This window comes from Vombatus ursinus, unplaced genomic scaffold, assembly GCF_900497805.2.
Source record: "Vombatus ursinus unplaced genomic scaffold, bare-nosed wombat genome assembly UNPS02014808.1, whole genome shotgun sequence".
In the NCBI taxonomy this organism is placed as follows: domain Eukaryota; kingdom Metazoa; phylum Chordata; class Mammalia; order Diprotodontia; family Vombatidae; genus Vombatus; species Vombatus ursinus.
In genome coordinates, this window is record NW_020954586.1 from 2078959 (window position 1) to 2090431 (window position 11473).

General features: G+C 51.7%; 1 protein-coding gene across 2 annotated transcripts in view; it reads right to left on the reverse strand.

Annotated features, from left to right (window-relative positions):
* The window catches only part of DGKD (diacylglycerol kinase delta), a 128246-nt gene that overhangs the window by 95982 nt on the left and 20791 nt on the right, over window positions 1–11473 (reverse strand). The gene's annotated exons all lie outside the window — the stretch shown is intronic.

Here is an 11473-nt window from a genome sequence, read left to right on the forward strand (position 1 = left end):
AGTTTCCTCCCTGGGGAGTTCCCCTGATCAGTGAAACCCAAAGTCCAAGCTTTAGCCTCCCTCCTCTGTCTCTGTCCTTACAACAAGCCTTTGAGGTAGATGAAGGTGATTCTGACATTCAGACAGCGAAGAAAAGGGACCGAACAGCAGGTCCCTGGAGTGACCCGCCAAGGGCGCTGTGGCTCCCCACGAGAGGCAGCCCTGGACAAGAGCCCTGCCCACCGGCTCTCAGCCAAAGGCTGTCCTCGCCAAACATAAGGCCAAGGGCTGGCGAGGTCTCCAAAACCAAAAACGCGAGATGCCGCTGAGCTCAGAGACCTACAGGCCAAAGAAGAACTCGTCCGGACACCAGGAAAAGGCAAGGAGGCAGGACCAAGACATGATGAGTGGCAAAGCGGCCCTGCAGCGGCTCTTATCCACACACCCTCTGGTGAGACACAACCGTGCGCGTGTGCGTGCGTGTGTGTGTGGGTGTATGCGTGTGCGGGTGTGCGTCAGCGCACGCGTATGCATGTGTGGGTGTGCGTGCATGCGGGTATGTGCGTGCGTGCGTGTCTGACCGCTGCATCAATAACCGAGCACATGACAGGGAGTGGGCAAAGACGCCTAGATGGCCAGCTGGGCGCCAGGCCCCGAAGGATGCCCTGCCGCTGGCCTGTGAAGGGTTTAAATGGCAAACGAAGGGGTTTTATCCTAAAGAAACCACAGACCTTCTTAAGCGAGAGTGACCTGGTCAGACCTGTGCTTTAAGGATGAGGGAAGGAGCACATTCGGCGCCCCCTGTGCCCCAAGCAACAGAAAAGTAGAGTCTGCTATGCTCTCGAGGGGCTCTCTTGCATTTAAAAGGGGGGTGGGTGGCCAAAGGCGGTGCACAGAGAGTGGCCTAGAAAGGAGACCCAAGAGGCAGGGGCCAAGCAGGTGGTGGCCAGGGTGCAGGGTGAGGAGGGCGGACGCTGGAAGGCCGAGAGGCTCAGCCGCAGCCTAGCTCTGGTGGCGAGGGAGGTGGCGGCCCTGGGCCCTGGAAGCCAGCGGCCCCCTTCGTTGGAAAGGCGAGCTCAGCAGCCTTGGACCGGCCCCTTGGAACAGCTAGAGCGGTCAGCCAACGTGGCCCGGTGGCAAGCCTCCCTCTACCTCTCTCGCTAGCAGCCATCACTCCCTGGAACAAGGAAAGCAGCTCCGCCCCACCCTGGAAAGCGGCTCCCTCGGCGCCCCCAAGCCTTCTCTTCGCCCCCCTCCTTCCAGGGCTCAGTTCCCAGACCCTTCAATGCCTTGGTCACCCTCCTCTGGGTGGTCATCAATAGTCTTCCTAATACGTGGCACCTAGAAGGGGAGGCAATAAGCATTTATTAAGCGCCTACTGTGTGCCAGGCGCTAAGCACTTTTACAAATATTATCCCATTTGATACTTACAAGAACCCTGTGAGGTTGGTGTTATTATTATCCCCATTTTACAGTTGAGGGAATTGAGACAGATAGAGGTTAAGTGAATGACCTCCAGTCACACTGTTAGTAAGTATCTGAGGCTGGATTTGAACTCCAGACTTTCTGACTCAGAGGCCCAGAGCGCTATGATCTAGCTGTCTCTAGAACTAAATAAAATACTCCAAATGTGGTGTGACCAGAGTAAATTAGGGTGGCTCCATTACCTCCCTCCTTTTGGACGTGGCACTTCTGTTACCAAAGTCTCTAATTCCACTTTAGGGGGAGGGCCTGGTGTGGCCCAGCCCTGACTTATACTGAGCCCTGGGGGATTTCACCAAAGGCTCTGTCTTCCCAGTCCTCTACTTGGGGAGCTGTGGCTTTGAACCTACGGCTGGGTCAGCTCCTCAGGAGACAATGACCAGGTCTTTCTGCTGCCCAATGGTTACCCGTCCTGCCATCTAAGCCTTCACTGAATCTAAAAAAATTAAAATCCAAAATAAGTGGGACTGTGACAACTGCAGAGAGACGCAGCTGACCCTGGTTCCTGTGGGTCAGCTTCTTCAGCCACCAGCAGAAACGGCAGCCCTGTGCACAAAGCCTCAGGGGCTGCTTTATTGGACGCGGCAGCCACAATCCCAGACCACATTCCACTGCCCTCATCTATCAGCCTCCAGCCCCAGTAGAGAAGGAAATGAGTTTAGTCTGCTCTGAGGGGCTTGTCTTTGATGGTCGATGTAGGACCTGGGCCTCAGTCTCCTCATCTGTAAAATGGGGGGCTCGGCTAGATGGCTTCTGAGGTCCTTTCCAGCTCTCTGCTGATTCAGGGACCTTCTCAGAGTGCACCCCAAGGTCACAGGCCCGTAATGGGAGGGCTTTTCCCATGTCCAGCCCTCCTGCCTGTCCTCTGTAATTTTCCAGAGGTTTCCAGCACTGACTGACTCAGCAATCACATAATCAAAGTCCCTCAGATTGTGACAGAGCACACACAGCCCTGGGCCTGGTGTCAGGAGGTCTGGATTCAAGTCTCGTCTCAGGTACTGCCAGTTGTGTGAACAGAGCTAAATCACAAACCCTCTGCCATAATCTCCCAGAGGTGTTACCTGATAGAGCCGGAGAAGTGGGAGCTGGCATTACCCAGGATGCTTTCTTCATGACCTCCTGGGAGATGCCACAGAGAAACCAGAGGCACCAAGGGAGAAGCGTCGGAGCTGGTACGTTCTGGGCTCACAGAGTTTCTGAAGGACCCGAGAGATCACCTGGTCTGACCCAAGGCCCAGAGAGGTGACCTGCCTTCCTTCAAACTCTGCAGTCATCTGGGAGAGCAGGAATCTGAGTCAACAGCTCAGCTGTCAGAGGCACGGCTCTTCCCCACCCGTCTCCAGGGCTCACCCCCTGCACTCTCTATGAAGTTTGGTGGCCCAGGCTCCAGTTTTCCCCAGACGGGTCTTTGAGCTCATTGAAGGGGGGCCAAGAACCCTTCACTCTCCTGGGCTTCCAATCCTCCCCCCCCACCCCCGGGCATTTCTGCACCTTATTTACCAAGTTGAAAATCACTCTTTCATCAATCAATCAATCAACTAAATCTAGCATTCAACAAGCACTTATTAAGTGTCTGCTATGGTCCAGGCACTGGGAGGGCGCAGAATGAAGCAATTCCTGTTCCCAAATTTACATTCCTAGAAGCAACAGAAGCAGACCAGGCGGTGACAGGCTTGCTCTCCTGAGGTCCCCACCACCGCCGGCCCATCCCCTCGAACCTTGGCTCACACCATCTCTCCATTAACTGATGACCAGGCTGGGCTCCTTGGGCACTCTGGCTCCTTTGGGGAAGTCCAGGCCACTTCTTCGCCATCCTCAGTCCCCTGCCCTCACTTCCAACTTCTATCTGCCTCTTTTCACAAGTTCAGGTGGTCGGTGAGCTTCTGACACAACCTCATCATTCTCTCTCTCTCTCTCTTTCTCTCTCTCTCTCTTACTTTCTCTCTCTCGACAGCTCCCCTTTTCTTCTTGAGTGGAATCACTGCCATAGGGTCAGTGGTGTTTGAGGCCAATCATCCCTCCTGAAACCAATTCCCTCCGGCTTTAGGAGCCGCAAGCCTACTGAACCTCTCCAAACACCCTGGAATCTCCCTCCCCAGATCGAGGGTCCACAGCTGACTGTCCTCAGTGTTCTCTCCTCTAATAAGAGCTCTCTGCTGGGGCATCCCTTCCTCCCAAGGTTCCTGCCTATGTCACCTGGTTCAGGCTGAATTCTTTCTGTATCAAATGGGTGATGCTGAATTTCATCTTCATTGAAAACACTCCAAGTCCAGAATCACAGAATCTCAAAGTCAGAAGAGACTGTGGAGGACATCTGGTCCAACCGAGTTCTTACCCACTAAGAATGGTCATCCAGGCTTTGCTGAAAGAGCTGTGGGGAAGGGGACCCACCACCTGCTGAGGAAGCCCCTGCCACTTCTGGAAAATGCCAACTCCTGGCAGGTTCTAACATCAAGCCCAAGACTGCTCTGACCTTTTAACAGTCAGTAATAAACATGTATTAAATGCCTACTACGAGTAGAGCTGGACACTGGGCTAAACCCTGGGGATACAAAGAAAGGTTTAAGCCAGTCCCTGCCCTCAAGAAACTCACAGTCTAAGGAAGGAGGGCAACACCTAAAAGGAGGTTTCAGAGTTGATTTCATCACACAGAATGATGAGTTTCTGGAGCTCCGAAATCCAGGAAAGTAGCCAGCTGGGAAATGATGAGGTGAATTCCCCGGAGTGCTCTCCTTAAAGGCAGAGGATTAGGGAGGAGCTCTCCAAGGTCCCACCTTCACCCTCTCCAGTGGGAGGGAGGGAGAAGGACAGAGGAGAGGGAAGAGAGGGAAGGGAGGGAGCGGCCCGAGGGCAGGGGGACTGAACAAGTCTGAGTCTCAGAGCTGATCTGGCAGAAGGATAAGTTTCTAGAGATCATAAAGTCCAGGAAGTCAGCTGGGTGGGGCCTTTTCTCTCTACTGCGGCTAGTTTGGCCCTCCAAGGCCAAGAGGAACAAATCTATTGCCTCTTCCACAAGACTGCCCCCACCCCCACTATCCTGCCCCTGGGCATCTGCCGGCTCTGCCTGGTTTCATCTGGAAGGAACCAGATGTCCCACCTGGGCCAAGTCCGCCCTCCCCCCCATTAGACAGTGAGCTTCTTGGGGGAAGGGACAGTCTTTCTTTCATTAATCGTGTCCCCAGCACTGAGCACAGTGCCTGGTGCATAGTAGGCACTTAATAAATGTTGATTGGGTTGGATTGTCCAGGTTAAATACCTCCATTTCTGTCAGCTAACCCTGGCAGGACATGAGCCCTTCCTGCTCTGGACACTCTCCAGTTTATCAATGTCCTTCCCAAAACATGCCGCGGAGAACCAGCTCATGGTCCAGATGTGCGCTGAGCAGGCCGAGAGCAGTGGGCCGGGGCCCCCTGTCAGGGCCTGGCTCCACTGGAGCATTTACTGCTGCCACTGAGGTCCCGTCCTGACCCCCCCCCCCCCCACTCTCTGACAAACACTCTGTAGCCAGGACTCCTCCCAGCCAGTCAGGGCTTTAATCCATCTGTCCCTGTTACATTTCATCAGACTCGATTGGGCCCAATGATCTAGGCCGTCAAGAGCTCTCTGGAGCCTTAATTTGTCCTCCTGGGTGCCGGTTACCCCTCCCAGCTTCATGTCATTGGCAAATCGGCAGCTCTTGTCATTAAAGCCTTTATCTGAGCCGCCAATAAAACAGCGCTCGGGAGCACGGGGCCAAGTAGAGCCTGACAGCCTGCCCCACCACCTCCTTCTACGCTGACACTGTCCAGTCCGTTAACGACTGCTCTTCTTCGGTCCAGCGAGAGTCTATCCTTTCCCCAATTACCCCACTGAACGATCGCCCCGCCCACGCCTCTTTCCTTCCTAAAAGCACAGCAGAGAGCCTTTGTCAAACACTTTGCCAAAATCTAGGTCCACTGTACCTACGGTATTCCCCTGATCGACCAGTCTCGTAACACAACATGTCCAGTCTATCTCACCAGGAGAGTATGGTTTGGGAGCTTCCCAGTTCAGATTCCAACCCCACAGTCCCTGCCCTTGGTTTCTCCATCTCTGCCACAGACTGACGACACCATCTGGTTCTGCGGAGAGAGACATAATCTGCTTGGAAATCCTCATTTCTCCCCTATTACTTCCAGCAAGAACCTGAGGCCAGAGATGAGGGACTCCTACAGATCTCCCACCCACTTACTCTCAAAGCAACCTGGATACGGGGAAAACAAGGAAGAGACATGGAGAACCGATCTTCTTCCAGTGAGCTCCACCAAAACCACTCTCCTTAAGATCTGGAGTCATTCCGGTATCATGTAGAAGCTGTGCCCAAAACTGACCGCCTGACCCAATGGGTCGGGGTCAGAGGAAAGGGTGAGCACCTTGAGCTATCCCAGCACCACTGCCAAGAATTCCCTTCTTCTTGTCAAGTGAGCCCAGAAGTACAGAGCTGGCCCTGAAAATCGAGAGCCTCAATCTTTTTGAGTGAGAACCAGACACTGAACCAGCCCGGTGGCCCCTAACTGAATGTTCAAAGTCCACTTTCCCCAAACTTAATTAGCAATTCTCTCACTGCAGGAAGGCTGACAGACCAGATGCTTTTCAAATTCCAGAGAAATGGAAATTTCTTAAATGCTTAAGGAAACAAAAAAGGTTTTTGCGGATTCAACTTCAGCCCAAAGACCTCATCCCATTACCTTGGTGAGAGTCTACAGATAAGGACGTGGATTCAATTCAATTCAACACATTTATGAAGCACCTATTGTGTGCAGAGCTCCACACAATACCCTAATACCTCTTAGGGCCTAGCCTCAGCTTGCAGGGATTTACAGGTCTCTGGAGGGCACACACCACAGACACAACTAGCTAACTATTTTTAATACCCCAAAGAACTTGATCGGACACAGAAATGGAAGGACAGTGTGAAATCCAAGGAAGAAGGGGCAGGTCTAGGCCAGGGGAGAGGTCATCTCCACATGGAAGAAAAGCACTAGGGTACAAAGCAAAGAATGTTTGACCTGAATCAGGAGACTGGGGTCGAGTCCCCACCTGGAACACCCCGAGTCCCCACCTGGAACACCCCCGGGTCTCCAGACTATGGCCAAGGTTCTTCCTCTGTCTGTGCCTCCGCCTCCCCACGGACACAACAGGGCCAAAACTGCACTGAAGCCTGCCCACTGCCCAGGGCTGACCAGAGGATAGGAAGCAGGCAAAGGTCACCTGTGGGAATGCGAACGTGTCTGCTCCCAGCACTGCTCTCAAGAGGGGACCGGGGATTCCAAAGAGCCAGCCCGGGAGGGTCCAAGGACGATGATAAACCCACAGGATGGGGGGAATGCTGCCGGGAGAGTGTACCAAGATCAAGGAACCAGACTCGACCTGCAAGAGCGTCTCATTTTCTGGAGGAGGCGAATGGTCCAGCAAAGCCTTTGCGCAATCTCTCCTGCTCTTGTTTTAGGCAAGACCGAATGATGTGGATAGGAGAACACGACAATCAGAAGGAGCCAGGGCTGGGAGGAAGGCCGGACTCCAAGAGCAGAGGTCGAGATTCAGTGTCACAGGTGTCCAGTGAGGTACCCCAGCGCTGGGCTGGGAACATCTTCATCAATGACGTAGAGAAAGCCATCATGGATGGGATGTTCATCCAAACAGCGGGTGACCGGGGCAGCGAGGTGGCACAATGGATAGAGCACCAGCCCTGGATTCAGGAGGACCTGAGTTCAAATCCGGCCTCAGGCACATAACACTTACTAGCTGTGTGACCCTGGGCAAGTCACTTAACCCCGACTGCCTCACCAAAAAGCAAAAAACAAAACAAAAAACAAAAACAAACAGCAGGTGACCCAGATACAACTGGAGGAAACTAACACACTCAATGACAGTCAAGATCCAGGAGGTTCCAGACAGGCTCCCTCACTGGGCTGAGTTAGGAGAAGACAAAACCCAAAAGGGAAAAATGTGAAGTCTTTCACAAGGCCACAAAACACTAACTTCCCAAGTATAACATGAAGAAGGCTGGCTGGGGGACGCAGTTGTTCTGAAAAAGATTTGGGGCTTTCAGTGGACCACAAGTTCAGCTGGAGCCAGGGCTGATGGGACAGGCAACCCACGAAGCTGATCTGAAAAAAAATGTCCTTGTAAGAGAATCTCCGAGTCTCTTTGCTGTTTGTAAGGAGCCCCCCACGACTGTGCCCAAAGGGCTCTCAAACTGTGCACGCCCTTGGGTCCAGCAATGCCACCACGAGGCCTGGACCCCAAAGAGATCAAAGAAAAGGACCGAGCTGTAGAAAAATACTGATAGCAGCTCCTTCGGTGGTGGCAAAGACTCGAAAGTCCAGGGGATGCCCATCCACTGGGAAATGGCTGAACAAGCTGTGGTGTGTGATTGGGATGGAATACTATTGTGCTGTAAGAAACGAGGAGCAGGATGCTCTCTGGAAAGCCTGGAAAGACAGTTACGTGAACGGACGCAAAGGGAAGTGAGCGGCACCAAGAGACCACTGCACACAGTAACAGCCACACTGTGCGACGCAGACCTGTGAACGAGCTGGGTCTTCTCAGCAGTACCAAACGGCTCATGATGCAACACGCCATCTGCCTCATCTGCGGGGAAGACCTGACGCTGTCTGAATACACACGGAAGCGCACCCGCTGTTTCTCATTTTCTCTTTCTTTCTTCTATGCCGTTGAGTCTCCTGGTACAAAATGACTAACATGGAAATCTTTTACGTGACTGCACATACAATGTACATCCTATTTCAGACTGCTTACTGTCTCGAGGAAGGGGGAGGGGAGGGAGGGTCAGAATCGGGAACTCAAAACTTCTTTAAAAAATGTTAAAGATGGTTTTGACGTGTATTTGGGGGAAAATGAAATATTATTTTTCTTTTAAAAAAGAATGTACCAAAACATGGGAACTCAAGGAATGGAAGTAAACCTGTAGCTAGCTCACCCTTCTCTCTGCTCTTCTTGTAACAGTAGCAGGACCAGGATAGAGACCAGACCTGGAGCTTCCTGAGTCTTCGACCTCTCTCTGCCCACACAAGGCTGGGCCCTTCTCTGCCACCCTCCAGTTTGAGAGGATGGCCTACAGAGGTGCCAAACCTGGAAACTCCAATCACATTAGAATATAACTGAGAAAGGTTTACTAAAAATAAACAAAAATGCAATGCAACACAGATAATGTTAATTTGTGGTTTTCTAAGTCAACATGAAGGTAGCAGACTTTTTCAGCTCAATATCCCTGGCCTAGAGCCTGGCTCACCCAGAGTCACTGAGCCAGGAGGAGGGGAAAAGCCAGACTTGAATCCAGGTCTACCCAGCTTTGAGGCAGCCTCTCTTTCTGATAGGACACCCTGCCTCTCCCGATAGTAACAGTCAAAATCCACTGCCCAGGCAGGGAAATCAAGAGGATGGGTGCAGACAACATAGCCAAAGCACTTGGTAAACCATAATATACTTTGGGCATACCAGCTCTTATTATTATATTAATACCTGTACTCAAGAAAGAGAAAAAAAGGTATTTTCTTATGTTGATTCAATTAAATTAAACAAGCATTTACTAACTGCCTCCTATGAGCCTGCTGTAGTGATTGGCACTAGGGATAATTTTGGGAGGTGGGAAGAAGAGTAGTAGGGGATTAAGCAAGGCCGTAGGGCAGAAGCCTGGAAGCAAGGGATGGGGACGAGGAGGGGAAGCATCTCAGGCATCAGAAAAGGCTTGAGCCTGACCAACAACTATACCAGAGACCAGCAAGGAGGTTAGTGGGCTGAGACCACAGATCACTGGATGGCGAGGAATGGGGGCTCAGCCCAGGACAGTAGGCTCAAACTCACAGAAACGGGCCAGAACCCCAACATAAAGGATTCCTGCTGGCTGTATACTGACTTAGAAAACCATGCATTAATATCACCTATGTCTTATTGTGCTTCTATTTATTATGCTAAATATTTCCCAACTCCATTTTAATCTGGGCAGGACAAGGGTGTCTCTGGTCAAGAAGACAGGCTGGAGCCAAGCCGAGGAACTGCTGACCACCTCCCCTTTCGGCACTGGAGGTAAGCCCCTTCACCTCCCTCAGGCTGTTTCCTCATCTGCCAAAAGAGGGTTTGGGCTGGGCTGGCCTCTGCAGTGCTCCTGAGCAGCTCCAGACCGGGCAGCCTGAATCCCTATTTTAGGAGCCACGAAAGCTTTCTAAGCAGAGGAGTGACCACCAGATCCATGCTTTAGGAATAGCAATTTGACAACTACACTGGGGATGGACTGAAACAGAGAGGCCACAGGACTGACACTAATGCAGAGGTTGAGAGATGACCAATGCAAGAGACGTTGGGAAGTCTCGCTCCCCATGCCTCTGCTGCGGAGGGAGAAGAGTCAAGGATGACCATGAGGCGGAGGGTGGTGCCCCTAGACAGAAACAAGGAAGTGAGGCAGAACAGCGAGTAGGGCCAGGAAGAGGATAAGAGGATGCTGCTCGGGATGTGCGGCCTGGGAGACGCCCCGGGTGGTCCACGTCAACAAGACTCACTTCTCAGCTAGTTTTCATCACACGGCTTCTGTGACGATCAAGGGCAGTGGCGCCAGAAGGAGCCCCCGGAAGCCGCTCTGGACACTGGGGCAGGGGCACGCAGGAAGTTCTACAACCTGAAATCTGCTTCTAACGGAGTGCTTAGGCTTCTCTCTGTATCGGACTCCTGGCACTTCTGTGTTTTAGCTCCACTGGCTTCCCTAGTTTTAGCAGTTCCAAATTTAATCTTTGGAAAGGGATTGAACGAATCTGAGGCCTCTTCAAATGATAAAGCTTTATGCTGCTTCTCTACATGCTCCAAGTTAAAATGTGTCTTCATTTGAGGTTTCTTCTTTCCTTTTCTTCTCCAAGTCTTAGACTCAAATGCTTAACACAGGCTGCTTTTTTCCAGCCTAATGCCCCAAACGTTCTATCACCAAGCTACGGTCCCAAGGCCCGTGTTTGCTGCAGGAGGCAGAGGGCTACAGGCCTGGGGAACCCTCCGACTCCGAGCAGGGACACTCATATTTACATGGTCCTAGGAGGTTTGCCAAGTGCTTTACGGACATCTCCTTGTTGGGTCCTCTCACAACTGTGAAGTAGGTATTACAAAAGATTGTCCCCACTTAGAGAGAGTTCGATCAGTCAGTCAGCAAGCATTTATGAAGTGCCTACTATGTGCTGGCGACAGTCCTGAGTGCTGGTGTGGGTCCTCGCTCACACCCCACAGAGGCAAGATTCCTGTCTCCATCCTTTCATACATTCTCTGAGCCTTCCTCTTGGTACTCAGCATCCCACAAGTAAAATATCCCTTGTCCTCTCTTAGTGTCCAGTTGTGTGTGTGTATATATGCATCTATACACATATGCATATCTGTGTTTGTGCCTGTGTATGGTTGGGTGGGCAGGATTTAGTCCTGCAGGCCTTAATTTGCCGTCCACCTACAAGCATTTGATGAATACGAGTTCAAAGAATGAATGAAAAAGCCAAGATTAAAAGGCTAAGGCAGGAGGGAGCCTGATAATGCTGGAAAGGCCCCAATGCAGCACTTCGTGGGCCACCCTCTGCTGCCCTGCTGGATTCTCCGTATTAGTTATTTGTGACTGTGTGTGAGATACACCAAGAGAGAGGACAACCTCTTATCTAAACTTGGTTAGCACAGTACTCTTGTGTGCACAAACAGTGAGGACACAAGTGTGTGCTCAACCTAAATAAAGTGAGAGGACACTAACTCCCCCAAAGGGCTTTTCATCCTAATCTGAACCATATAGTGGGGAGGGAGAGGCAGGAAGGAAGAAAGAAAGGAAGGAAGGAAGGAAGGAGGGAAAGAAGGAAGGAAAGGGAGGGAGGGAGTAAAGAGGGAAAGAAGGAAAGAAAGAAGGAAGGAAGGAAAGAAGAAAGGAAGGGAGGAAGGAAGAAAAGGAAGGAAGAAAGAAAGGAAGGAAGGGAGGGAGGAAAGAAAGAAGGAAGGGAGGGAAGGAGGGTAGAAGGAAGAA